At 38.1% G+C, this 13212-nt stretch overlaps 1 long non-coding RNA gene across 6 annotated transcripts in view; it reads right to left on the bottom strand.

Annotated features, from left to right (window-relative positions):
* LOC127387346 (uncharacterized) overlaps positions 1 to 13212 on the bottom strand; it is a 508224-nt gene that overhangs the window by 277312 nt on the left and 217700 nt on the right. For all 6 annotated transcript variants that reach the window (XR_007890100.1, XR_007890099.1, XR_007890101.1 and 3 more), the window contains 2 exons: positions 6401 to 6476; positions 5199 to 5325 (listed from right to left, as the gene is read on the bottom strand). This is a non-coding gene — a long non-coding RNA (uncharacterized LOC127387346). The remainder of the gene's footprint in view (positions 1 to 5198; positions 5326 to 6400; positions 6477 to 13212) is intronic.

Raw genomic sequence — 13212 nt, 5'->3', positions numbered from 1 at the left:
CCTCTGTAAATGTTACATTCCTCCAGTGAACTCTATCAACAAGCCCAATTAAAGCTCATGCTTAGTTTACTGCATCTTGCCGATGCAGACTCTTTCTTCATCAGTAGCAGAAATATGCCCATTAAAACAGTGATGAAGAACGATGGGACAATTCAGAATTTCACAAGTGCAGAACCTAATGTACCTGCTCTAATTTAAGAAGGCCTCTGGGCAGTCATCAGGCCAAAATCTTGATGGAAGGATTTTGAAGACTGAATAAATTGTCTAAAATAAAACAAAGAAGGAAGTGTATAAAAAGTTATAATACACACTTTATTTAATGCGTAGTCCTGAACAAAGGGACTTACAGAAGGCTGTAAAAACTGATTTTTCTTTAAAGCACAAACAGTATAACGCAGCACATGTTCGTTTTTTTTAACAGCTCAGTGGGAAAACTTATTGATATGCACATGGATTTGAAAATACAAAACCTCAAGCTAAATTTCTGGATGAGATGGCTACAGCGTAAATTATGCTTCTCATACCCTCCTCTGGTAGGTTAGATGAGATAAACTGGGATGTGTCAGAAAGGCCAAAACATGATATTCTGCATCTAAGAGAAGGGAGGGTAAGATATATGTTGTCCTGGGACGCTGGACTGTTACCCTAGGACAGCCAAGCACCCTATTGTCGTCCCTTCTGAGCTTTGTGGATACGTCATGGTGAACTCTAGAAAGTATTTCCATCCACCATTCCAAAAGAGATGAATGGCTCTACTAGAAGAAATCACCGCCAGATCACAAACCTGGCTGATGATCAGCTGGCAGGAATACGAACTGTCCACTGCGTGGATCAAGTCAGGAAATGTTTGGAAGGAACGACTGGAGGCACAGAATCATAGAATCATAGAGTGGTTAAGGTTGTAAAAGATCATCAGGTTTAAAGATCATCAGCTAACATGCAACTGGTAGATCATTATCTACTGAAAGAGAGGTGCCATTTATGTTGTAGGCAAGCTGCCCAGCCACATCCAAACAAAATCATACTGAGCCCATGTATGGGTTCAGAGCAGCGTTCACAAGTTTTCTCCACATTCCATGGTATTCCTCAATTCAGGCTGAATCTGAACACTTCACAGAATCACAGAGTAGTCAAAGTTGGAAGGGACCTCTAGAGATCATCTAGTCCAAATCTCCTGCTAAAAGCAGGATTGCCTAGAGCACATTACTCAGGACTGCATCCAGGTGGCTCTTGAATATCTCCACAGAAGGAGACTCCAAACCTCCCTGGGCAGCCTGGGATCCTTCTTATTGTCCTTTTTGAAGACTGGAGTGATATTTGCTCTCTGAATAAGGGATTCACAAAACAAAGAGGTTTTAAAATTATACATGCAAAATTTTCCTGTATAATACACAATTCTATTTTTACAATTTTCAGAGAATAAAATCCACTTTTTCCAATTGTTGACAAAAACCAATTAAATTAATCATGTCACAAGGGTGCTAAGATACCTAGAGAAGCAATATCATTTATTTAATTGCCAGTCATGGTTCTGCATACCATTCTCTAGCAGTAACTATAAGCATAGAGCGTTACCAGTCCTAGAAGCAAACACTTACTGAAAAACATACTGTTAATTTCAGCAAGTGCAGCTACTTAGAAGAGACTTAACTGAAAAGTATGATTACTAGAAAGAAAATCGGTTCTATCCTGGCTTAAACCAGGATGAGCAACTAGTGCAAAATTTTATTAAAGAATTTCCCAGGTCTCCTGTGTACATAGGCATATATCACTGGCTTTATCTAGTTAAAAAGGCAAAAATCCATTACAGCATAATTAGGAAACAATCAACACTTTTTCTAATGCTGATATTTTTCTTCATTTTAAACTGCTTCATTGACTTTAAACTTGCCCTAGGTTATGAATCTGCAGAAAGCTGCAGAAAGATTTAAAAATTAAATAAAATAAAACCATCTTTCTTGTCAGGAGGGTTTTCACTAGCCTACTTGCCTGTACCACTCTTCTGATTTGGAGAATTTTTAAATTATGAGAAATGTTGTGATGATACTGCTATTTTTTTTGCTCTTGAATTAAAATGATCTCCCACTGTCACAGTAAGAATCACAGAATTAAGTTGCTGACATTCTTTCCACTATTCTACCTTAACTGCAGAATTCCTTTACTGATTTCTGAGAAAGGTTTGAAGTTGTCATCACAGACTTTTCTAACAGCCCCACTCCTGGTTTTGTCTAAGTCCAAAGAAAAGGAATATTGCATATTTAGGATACTGGGAATTTCCATGCCAATAGCTCAAGCCAAGGTTAATAGTACATGACACAGATTTTGGAAGAATAAAGAGATGGCCTGTGTCCTGCTCTGGCGTGGCTCCCAAGAACACAATCAAAAAGTCATACGAATGAGAGGGAATGGAATCACTTATGAAACACAATAATAAAGAAAAAAGAAGGTGGGAACAACTATATCAAATATGTTCCAGCCTGGAATAATCTAATTTCATTAGATGGAGACCCTTACTTTATTAAAATACTAAATAAAACCACATCAGCTTAAAGATGGGCCTGAGTGCCCCCAAAACTTCATGAAAGCTCAGGCCTGAAACTTTCCAATTTACTCTGCCTTTGTTTTGAGTTGCTAAATGAGACATGTTCTCTTTGTCTCCCCCAAGGAACTTAGAGATAAGTTAAAAGGGTTCAAAACCTGCACTTTCAACTTCTAGAAATGTTATAAAAGTAAAAATGTATGTTGCAAAAATTCTGAAGTTTGCTAAGAAAATACAGGGCACCACTTACTTGCAACTTCATTCATTCATTGATGAAGCTGCCAAGGAGCATTGAAGTTTAGGTACTGATCTGGGGTTCAAAAGACTCAAATTCAATTTTAGAAACAACTTGTTTATCTCTATTTTTTTCTGCACACATACATAAAAGACAGAGGATAGAACTGCCATGCCTCAGAAAGCGACTAAGCCCTACTGCTCTTAGACATCCTCACTAAAGTCAAAAGAAAGGTCTTCACAAACTTCAGTAACATGCAAATCGACCATAAATACTGTAAATTTAACAGGTATTATGTCTCTGACAGAATATGCATATAATAAGATAACTGTTATTTATTATCTTGAATATACACATTGATGACATGTGAAGAGTTTTCCAAACTGGTAAAGATATACAGTGCAAGCAATTTATAATAAGATTTAGACTACTTATGTCAACTCCACTAACCGACTTTCCATTAACTGCAGTAAATGCCAGAATAGGCCTGAGCGCAGGAAATGAAGAAATATATCATTCCCAAATTCACTTGCAGTGGGAATTTAGGTAGGCAGAACATAATTATTCACACTTGAATCTGGACTAGGTTTATATCCTCATTCTAGCAAACACATAATGAGATACATAATAATCAAGAGAAGCGTGGTTACTGGCTCTCCTCTCAGTCAAAAGATAAGATTTCAAGAAAGAGAATTATCTGCTTGCTTGATATTGAGTAAAAAGGAGTGACATTTACTGCATCACCCGCAAGACTTGACAAGAGAGAAAATGTATTGAGTAAATAATCATGGGGTTTTGACCTTCATCTACAATGTAGTTACTGCTTGTTGTCTCCATTTAGTGGTCAGGGCACACCAAGACCCAGAGAACAGACTTGGTCTCTGTTGCCCCCCTTCACATTCCCAGGTGAAGATAAAGGGGCATAAGGAAGAGAGGCTTAAAGGTTGTAAGTTAAAACTAGACCAGGTTTACTAGAACAGGGAGAGATAATAACAAGTGAGTTCATGAAAAAAAAAACGCAACAATAACAACAAAAAAAACCTCTCCAAAAATACAGCAAGTATATACAAAACCTGATTTCAGTGGTCACTAATGTAAGTGTCTGAAAAGGTCCAAGGCTTTCCCCAGCACTGATGGAGTTGGATCCTGCAGAGCACATGGCAAGTTGAAGACAAAAAGCCTGACCGTCTCTTTAAGACCTCTGAATACAGTGAAGCAGCAACGAAGAGAGAAGGAAGAGGTGGAATCTCCCACCCTATTGGCTTTTCTAGGGTATGGTAGGAAATGGGAGGGAACACAGACCTCCCTCTGTTTTGCCTCCCTGGATCCTTCAGGGTCCTAAACAGACTCTAGGCCCTTGTATTGATATCATCAAACCAGTCTGTGCCCCCTCAAACCATAACACTTGAGAAACAGAGTGATTTTGAAAAATTAAAAACCTGATTCTTTGCTGGTGAATGCACTTAAGCACATATGCAAGTGGAAATGCATGGTTTTCCTTGTTTTGTGGACAGTCCATGGGGACACTGCCTAGAAATGAGTGCCTGTGCAAAATACTAATACTTATCCTTTCTATATTAATTGATGCAGATGAGTACCCCAAGAAGCACTGAAAAAATAACAGATTCTCTTGCAAATGTACTGGACTGTAAAATAACAATTCCAAATCTTGTAACAGAACTGCATTACATTCTAGCCAAGTGGATCCATTTCTGAGGTGGAACACGACAGCTTTTTAACTTTCTACAACAACATGTGACAGAAGAATACTATATCCAGTTGATACCGCAGGGCGATTTATGGAGGCAGAATGTAATAATATAAATTGAGCTTCAGAAAAGACACTGTGACTAATCTTACAAAAAATGCTATGTGATGTTTAATAATCCTGGTGGGTCAGAAGTTGTTCTGCAAAAAAATCTTTTAAGACTGATTGTTATTAAAGTATGTACTGCATTGGGTTCATTTTTCATTTAACTATGTAGTCTAAAACTGCTGTCAAGTGCAAATATTTGAGTTGTAATTGGATACTCATACAAACAGAATAGAGTCACCAACCCTCAACAAAAATTGCAGAATCACAGAATATTTAAGGTAGTAAATGCCCTTTAAAGATCCACAAGACAAGCATCTGTCTGTCTACATATCTTGAGCTATCCCTAGCAATTCTCATTGGTGTTACTATACTATTAATCAAAAATAAAGCAGTAGGAGTAAGGCAGCACACTGGAACTCCTTCCTTGCATTCAATTGGTAATCTTCCATTGCTTCCCTTCAGCATTTAAGGTTATAGTGCTTATTCATTAAGCTATGAGTGGGAATTCTGAGGAGATGGAAGCAAGCAGAAAGGAGGGGAGAACATTATACAGTTAAGGGGCTTGACTCAAATCCCTTAGAAATCAGCAGAAGTTATGTTTTACTTACACTGCTTCTGAATTAGTCCCAGTGCGGAAGGAGAGTTTCTGCAGTACTCCTCTCACCATCTCTGCAGGAAGGCTGTGTCTGCACACATTTGAAGTTCCAGTCTGGTCCTACACAGTTTTATAAGGAGCTGAAAAAGATGCAGACACCATTCTGTGGGTCTGATGTAGTCTGTAACACTGTTAACATGCAGCCCTTCTGCTTGTGCACCAGGGCCCTGCGCAGGGTGAGGCCTCCATGGGGCCGGCGCTGTGGAGGCCGCGGGGGCCGGCAGGGCAGGGCCCGTCCTGCTCCCAGCAGGAGAGGAGCAGGTCAGGGCCGCTGGGGCAGCCACCTCCCAGGTGACAGGGAGGGGACAGGATGCTGGCCTGTGGGTGGGCCTGGCCCAGCCAGGCAGGGCTGTGGGGAGCTGGAGACAGGCCGGCAGGTGGGCTTGATGGCCCTGTGGGCTGACATGTGGTCCCGCCCCCAGTGTGGGCAGGTGAGTGAGGGTGAGGGGGCTGACCTGGGCCAGGGAGGCCTGGGGGGACCCCAGGGCCCTGACACTTCAGAGTGAAAAAATCAAGAAAACAAATAAAACTCACACTCATTTTGTTTCATAGGATTTCCTTTCTTTTCATTCTGCATTTTCCATTGCATATTCCTCTCTATCTTCATTATCATTCAAAATACCTTAGGCATGGCTTTCAGTACCACATTCAGCTCTTTTTTGTTCATTATTGTTAATGAGAACAAATGAAAAAATAATGTTAGTGCTTTTTGAAAAGCTATCCAAATGGGCTGAGATCCACTTATATGGTATCCTTTCCTTGGCTGCACAAAAAATATTTTTGTAACTCTGGAAAATTTGCTCCACCTAAAGGTTTGGCTACCACTAGCATTCTCATCCCAGATTTTGGGCTTCCTATAATGCCATAAAGTTTTTGTTAACATACCCATGAGTTCATTAAAGATCTTTCCTCAGAAGGTAAACAGAAAGTAAATAGCCATTTCCACCACACAATACAGTGTGAGGCAAAGACCACCCAGCAATTATTTTTTCACTGTATTTCACATTACCTCTTTGTTAAGTTTAGTTGTAGACTTCAACTCCATAAGGTAAAATATTCCTAGATACTTAATACCCTGTGGTTTTCAAGCTATATTTAAACCCTGCCTTATCCACTGATCACACAATATGTTCAGGGACATAAACTCCAACTTACCTCAGTTGATTCGCCATTCAGATACGCTTGCAAAACTCTCAGCTAGCTTCACACAGATTTTTTTATGTTCCAGGAGCTGAAATAAAAATACCATTGATACTATATGATCCTTATTAGAGGTGAACAAACAACACACAGGAAATAACTTTAAAAACTATTTTTTAACAAATATCCATAAGCCCATCATGATTTATTCAAATTTATTCAACATCCTCCAATTGTACTGTTTTTACTTTATGTAGTATAGCTCTGATTAATGTACCTGACTAGTGATTTTTAAAATTTTCTCCAGTGAGATGTGAGAATCTAACTCTGGTGGTATTAATATCTGTCTTGGCTCTGACAAACATCTGTGCAGCTGTTTCTGAACTAGTTGCAACCACACTTGGATGTACCGGTGCAGCACAACTGGAAGTAGCAGAGCTGCATCACTGTGATGCTGCCCCAGATTAATTACCACCATCAAGATGGAAGATGTATTAGCTCAGGTGCTGCATCAATGGACTGTCACTCTCTCTCTCTTGCTTTCTGAATTCAAGCTTGTAACCTCTTAAAATGCTGTCTCACACCCTGTGAAAATATTATCTCCTTCGGAATTAGCTTAGCATTATTTGTGCTGTGGTAAGGGTGCCATGTTTTCTGGCTACCAGCATAACCTTTGAAATTCAGCTCTTTTATGGCTTTTCTCTCTTAGAGACATAAATACATACAGTTGATATGAACATTAACTATCCTATTATTCTGGGACAAAATTTAAATACATAAAACTCAAAGCATAATATATGGATCGAGTTATTCAAAAGTTGAGTATTTCTGTGAAAAAAACTTCCTTTTCTTAGAATTACCCTTTCTGAATAGTTCTGGCACTCAACAAAATCCATTTAAACAAGGAATACATTGTATATCATAATTCTCTATGCACAGAGCTACCAGTACTACTGCAGATAAAAAAAAAGAACCAGAAGAAGGTTATTAGTTGATTTGTTAATTCATGTGTCAACAGGTGTGATCAGATGGAAAGAGGCAGGTGTTACCAATGTATTGGTGCTATCATAGAAGAAGGGCATCCTGCAGAAGCCATAAATGTAAAGTTAAAATTGTAGAGTTGTTGAAATCCTCTATCAGCTACCACCTTACAAGTATTCCATGTCTGATTTAAGGATGGAAATGTGCCAGAAAAAAACCCTGCTACTTAAATAGTTGGATACTATAATATTTGAACTTAACTCTGACACCTGCACATTTAGATTTTTATATTCCATAAAAATGTCATCCTGAAGGGAGGCATCCAACCCTATTTCCATCTCCTGTAGGTATTCATTTGTAGATTCAGCTAAACACTGCATCACCAGGTAGCTGTCCAGCTAAAATATTTTATTTGTACTTCTATGATACCATTCTTAGTATTGAAGGGTTAAGATAATCTAAAAAATTTAAAGTTCTTCATTTTGAGACCACGTAATTTAATGAGAAAAAAAACACAATATGAAGACTTAAACAGAGAAAAACACATATTTAAAACTGGAAACCTAAACAAAAGTCTGGAAGAGCGCTATTTTTGTACTAAATATTTAATCCAATTAGTTTCTAGTTGATCTTACATATAAAATCTAAAAATAATCTTAACTTTTTTTCTTTACATTTTTCTGAACATACTTCATTGCTTGTGAAAATAAGGGATTAATAGCACTTGAAATGGGAAAGCACAGTGTAGATTGGCACAGAACAAATTTTTCCTCAGCACAAAGCTGTTTTACTATACATGACTGTTTCACTATACTTGCTTGAGTCCTGATCTACAAAAGCCCTTCTCTGTCAGTCCTCACAGAAGCTAAGAAATAAAAAAGACTTGTGAGATTTCTTAGTTCCAGAACATCAGGATGAACATCAGCTCAATCCACGCAGTTATCCTACTTTGTCTAGTACATTGTCTACTCCGCACTGAGTTATAAGCCCATCTAATGTTGAGGGTTTACTGTAGCTCTCCAAAAAGTCTGTTCCACTACCTAACAGATAGCTCCTAAAAAAATAACTTTTATTCGTATTTTCAAAAATCCACTCACTCCATTACTCCTAACTACACATTCTTTTAACAGTCCTGGGCAGTAATGGCTGGTTATACTGAACTGTCCCAAAGAGGTAGTTTCATAAAACAAATCACACACATTTACATATCTGACCTTTTCTAAATTCCAAATAAATTCTACAAAGGAGAAGAGCTATCACATTAACTCAATTTGCCCATGTGGCAGAGACCAGAACGGCACTCTCCAGAGAATGCAGTATGCTAAAGCCAAGTACAATGTGTGAAATTCATTCTGGTGGAGAGTACTGTGTAGATTTGCGATGGTCACATCCCACACAGTTCCTGTTTTACAGCTAATGCCATTTAACTGGATACAATTGCTTGTGTTTTACATGACATACATTTCACTCAAAATGTCCATTAAAAAAAAATTAATAAAAACGGTCTTCTCTGGAAGATACACAGTGTGCCAGCAAAATAATTTCCTGAGCTATTAGCCAGGCTGAAACATTTTTCCATAAAGCACAACCACCACTGTGTTTGTTTGTTTTCCCTTTGAACTCTGTCACTACTCTGTAGTTCCTCACAGCTACTCTTTCCTCATCTGAGTGGTCAGTGCTTCTTGAAATCATCTTTTTGGTGAAAACATTCTATGAGGGCACCAGCAGTTTCTGAGTTGAACTAATTGATTCCAATTTATACAATAAAATTAATGCAAATATCTAGTATAAAATGTACTGAGCAAAAATCTTTCATAAAGAAGGTTATTTCACAGTGTTTGAAGAAAGCAATTACAACTGTGTGGAGTCTGTTTCACAGGGACTTTCAAAATTCTGTGGTGTTTGTATTTGGAATAAAAATCCCCAAATATGTTGAAATTCCTCATGCATCAACTTCTGAAAAATTGCACTCTGGAAAATAAAAAAGTTTCCTTTCATAATTTCCAAACAAAGTTCTTCATGATGCCTGAATAACTCTCATGCTCCTAGCATGATGGTACAGCCAACACTTCCAGGTCCCAGACTACTTTTCACTACTCACTTTGGATTGAAGAGCACATAACTCCCAGTACACCTTGGGAATTCCAAATGCACTTGCAAGCCAGCCTGAATGACCTCTAGTGACTTGACTCTGTTGGTCTTTGACACAGGCTGCTGAAAAACAAAGAGCCTGAAATTCTGGTGACACAGAAGGTTCCACACAAACTGCCAGAAAGTCAGGAGAGGAGACAGAGAGGAAAGCAAATGCTTTTTTTATATTTCTTGAAACTGACTAATCTCTGCTAATTTTTTTTCATACTTTGCATCTCAATAATATCTTTTCAATCCTCTTTTCTTGCCTGCACAAGAGGCAGATGACAGCCATGTAAAGAAAAAAGCAACAAAGAGCAAGTGATTTGAAGAAACCATTTTATTCTCAGAAGTGGGAATATACTATTGAGACTGAATCTATTTGGGAACACAAACCTTGGTTTCTTACTTGTCTCACATTCTGGTATAAAGCAGTTAAAATAATAATGCTCACAAAAGCATGAATTTGCCTTTGCTGCATTTGCAGCAGCAAATTTGGGCCACGCCAGTAAGAATTCGAATATCCTGAACTATGTGTTTAAAAATGTGCCATGGATGATACAAAATCCTGTGCCTCTGGTGAGGGTAATATTGCCAGTAAAGTTTCTCTACCCACAGAAGACCTATGTCAGAATATTATTAAGCCTAAACATGATTTTTAAAGTTCAATCCTTCCCAACACAGGCACCAAAACCAGGACTGTAGTGCAGGAATGTACTATAAGAAAGCACATTAGGAAGTGGTTCCCTGTCTAGCTGCCATACTGATATCAATGCAGCAAAATGTTTGGCAGAACAGAAGGTTTTGTACTAGAGAAAAGATAACTGACATGGATTGAAATTATGGTAAATTTAAATTGATGGCCTAATTAGTATTATCACTTTCTGAATTCTCTGTAAGAAATATTATCCAGGAGGAACTCATTTTGCATTAATGTTGATATAAAATGTAATACTGTAGCATTTCCATTGTAATCTGGCATTAATTAATGCATCATTATTCCAAAGTGTTAATTAAATTATTAGAGAAAGGGACATCTGCCCCAGTTTAAAAAAAAAAAAAAGTATGGTTCATGAGAGTTAGACTTTCAAAGGTCTGCAATGGCATGTGAGTTCTCACAACACTTGTGATGGGAGTCTGATGATAGCACTGGAGCCTCAAAACCAGATAGTCATCAGAAATCTGAAATGGCAAATTTCTAATATAGTAAATTGTACATTGACTATCAGGAATTACAAGGAATGCAGGGAATTAAATAAGGGTATGAAAATGTTCACAACTTCTGCAGGCTCTACTTAATACTTTACTTGGCTGTTGGGCAGGCTCACCACTATACAGTCACTGCAAGTACCAGGGCAGTATTGGGATTACTGGAAAGCAATCCTGCAGTCCTCAGTACCCACTGTCCTGACCTTCTGCAGGCAGTCCTTAGTGGCTTCACTGAAATATGAAATCAGCAATTCACTTGTTTTCGTGTTACGGTCACCTGGCTGGTAGCTGATTTCAAATGCAAACAGGAGAAAACTCAATCTTTTATTAAAGAATATGCAGGTCAATACAATGCCCAGTGAAATCTACAGAATTCCAACCACTGACTTCACAGAGAAGTGGCAGTTAAGCCTGTGTCTGAGAAGTGCACAAGCAGACCTCTGAGGGAATGCCACGTGCAGCAAGGGGGGCTCACTACAAGGGGCCACATAAGCTCTGTGGAATTGGGGTCTCTGTGAATTATTAAACTGGATGCAAATTCTATGCGATGTGACCTACCTGCCAGGCATACACCAGAGCCAGAGTTGCACGAGATGTTTTCAGGATGTGGCTTCCATAAGATGCAGTGTCTATACTATTCAGCAACTCTGCCTGTTTCAACAATTACCACTTTCTTTTGTTACATTTGGGCTTGCATTGAAAGATCTTTAAAATGTAAAAGTTAAATGAGGCTCTTAGAAAGAAGTGGTTTAGGTGCAGTATATTAAAGGAAAACTTCAAAGGAGCTCAAGATACCTTTCAAGCTCAGGTACAAAAATTTAAACAAGAACAAAAGCCTCTCTTGTATTTTGAAGCATTAATTGTTCCACTTCTGTTGATGTAAAGTGAAAGGAGAAGCTTTTAGTTAAAAGCCCATAGTATCAACCAACATGGAATGTTCCAAAGTCTCACTGAATAATATTAGCTTTGATATAATGGCACAGGTGAATCCCAAATTATAATGGCTTCTGTAGCATATGCAATAATTTTTGGTAGCTGAATCCATTAGATAAACATTAGTTCTTGAAGGAATTATTGGCATAAATCAGTGTCACCTTTTATATTTATAAGATATTTCGTATTTATAAGGTATTTCATAACTTTGTGAGTCCTGTTTGTCACATAACTTGGTGAGTGCTGTTCAATATTTCATAACTTTATGAGTTAAGTTTTATATATCATTATAAACTGGTTTTCAAAGGATAAAATACATAACATCACACTGTTTGACCTTTTGTCCATCTGTCAGTTCCCTTCTTTGAAGGAGGGGACAATATTGCAGAAACTGTAAGGATATAAAGTCTGCCTAAGCTTTGCAAAAACTGACACCTGGGTAGTACAGAAAGAGCCAAATTAGTGCTTCCATGGAAGAAAGATTTCAACTGAGAAGTTAACAGCTCTGTTGACTGTTGGCCTCTCAGCTGGCCAGTCTGTGGGTAGTTCAGCGCCAAGCACAATATGTTAGCTTGCCCACTTGTAATTAGTGAAGGATGCTGCTGGAGGGATTTATGAGACATATGAAGTAATTGTAAATTCCACATGCAAGCACATCATGGAATAGGCTCACAGAGAAAAAGCGAGCTGCTCTGGTGCAGAGGTATAAGGAATTGGGATACAATCTGCAAAAAGACAACAGATATCAGTGCTGCTGCTAGTGAACAACCTGATGTGGTATAATCTGAGCACACTCACAGAGCTGCTCAGTAAAAAAAATACATGATATGAACTGACTTGCCTGATACTTCCCGCCTTATTGATATATAGGGAGAAGAATAATAATAACCTGTAATGCCTCTAACTCTGATCCATGTAAGATGACTATGAAAGAAAAAATAGTATCTTTTTCTTCAAAGTTCTGCTTTGTATCATGGCAAGAGTATTTCTAATTTAGACAGTTGTTGGGCAAGCTGAGACACAGAGTAATTGATTTATACATTTTCTTAAAGGTAGATGCTGGTTACACACACTGGAAAAAATGGTCCAAATTTTCAGGAACATTTCTATTTTCAGCTTTTATAAGCTTCAATTTGATTTGTATTGTAAGAATGTTTGAAAATAAGGTCAAGTGTCTTCCCTTAAGACTTGTAACTAATGATATAATATATATGCACATGTACTTTACATGTCCTGAATGCTGTGTTCCAGTGCTTCTCTCTCTTCTACATTGTATGGAACACTAGTTAGTGGAAGTTATCAGAGAATGTCCTTAACAAATCCAGGAGAATCAGTTGTAACTCTAAAAAAGGAAGCACCATAAATCCGTAAGTATAAATAAACAAATATAACTAGATCCCCAGTCTCTTTCCAACTGGAAAGTACAGGCCTTCTAGTTCCTAGAATGGAGCTGTATGGTTTTCCATTTTTAGTTTGAGCTGAACATGCTACAGAAACACCAGATTAGTACGGCAACAACAAAGGTTTGTTGCTGTGCTCAAGATCATTAACTTGCAGCAGCATCATAACGCTAT

Source organism: Apus apus, chromosome 7 (genome assembly GCF_020740795.1).
Source record: "Apus apus isolate bApuApu2 chromosome 7, bApuApu2.pri.cur, whole genome shotgun sequence".
Taxonomy (NCBI): domain Eukaryota; kingdom Metazoa; phylum Chordata; class Aves; order Apodiformes; family Apodidae; genus Apus; species Apus apus.
The sequence above is the reverse complement of the archived record's forward strand: the minus strand, read 5'-3'. Positions and strand labels throughout refer to the sequence as shown.